Here is a 913-nt window from a genome sequence, read left to right as displayed (position 1 = left end):
TGTTGAGTCAACTGTATGCAAATCTTCTATCACATAGTGACAAACTATTTCCAAAGTATTTGTACCAATTTACATTCTTCCTGGCAGTGTATGAGATTTGCCATTGCAACTCCTTGCCAACATTTGCTATTCATTTTCACCTTTAAAAACTTTTAACAATCTTATTGAAGTATAATTTACATAGCACAACATTCATTTTTTGTAAGTGTATGAATTCACAATTTTAGTAAATGTATAGTTTTGCAATTATCAGCATAATCCAGTTTTAGAACATTTCCATCACTATGAAAAGTTCCCTCATTTTCCTTTACAGTTAATCCTTACTCCCAGCTTTAGCAATACTCTTCTGCTTTCTTTTTTTAGTATTTATTTATTTGTTTATTTATTTATTTATATTTTTTATTATGGTGACATATATATATATATTACATTGTGTGTTCACTGTTCAAAGTTAATTTCTTTCTGTCACTACATATTTGAAAGAAACCTTCTTAAATGTTAGAAAAATTACAATAAAAATGCAGACTACTAACTATATTTTAATAAATAATTTTTAATCAAATTTACCATCTCAAAAAAATGCAGACCACATAAGGTCTTTTCAAATTATTTTTTATTAAATCTAAAATGCCATCAATTGTAAAACATCGTTATTTTATGTCCTGCTAAGAAAAAAACATCTCCAATTAAACTTTGACATGCCTGGAATACATGTCTTGATTTCATAAGTGAGAAAAAGTGAGTTAGACTCAATAAAATGTGGAATATGAAAATAGTAAACAAAACATAAAATCGTCTATGACCATGACACCCTGAACATGCCCAATCTCATCTGATCTTGGAAGCTAAGCAGGGTCGGGCCTGGTTAGTACTTGGGTGGGAGACCACCTAGGAAGACCAGGTGCTGTAGGCA

The 913-nt window shown here is 30.0% G+C and overlaps 1 pseudogene; it reads left to right on the top strand.

Annotated features, from left to right (window-relative positions):
• The first annotated feature begins 794 nt into the window (after window positions 1-794).
• Window positions 795-913, top strand: LOC111732604 (annotated as a pseudogene).

Source organism: Pteropus vampyrus, unplaced genomic scaffold (assembly GCF_000151845.1).
Source record: "Pteropus vampyrus isolate Shadow unplaced genomic scaffold, Pvam_2.0 Scaffold472, whole genome shotgun sequence".
In the NCBI taxonomy this organism is placed as follows: domain Eukaryota; kingdom Metazoa; phylum Chordata; class Mammalia; order Chiroptera; family Pteropodidae; genus Pteropus; species Pteropus vampyrus.
This window is presented reverse-complemented; position numbering and strand designations above follow the sequence as displayed.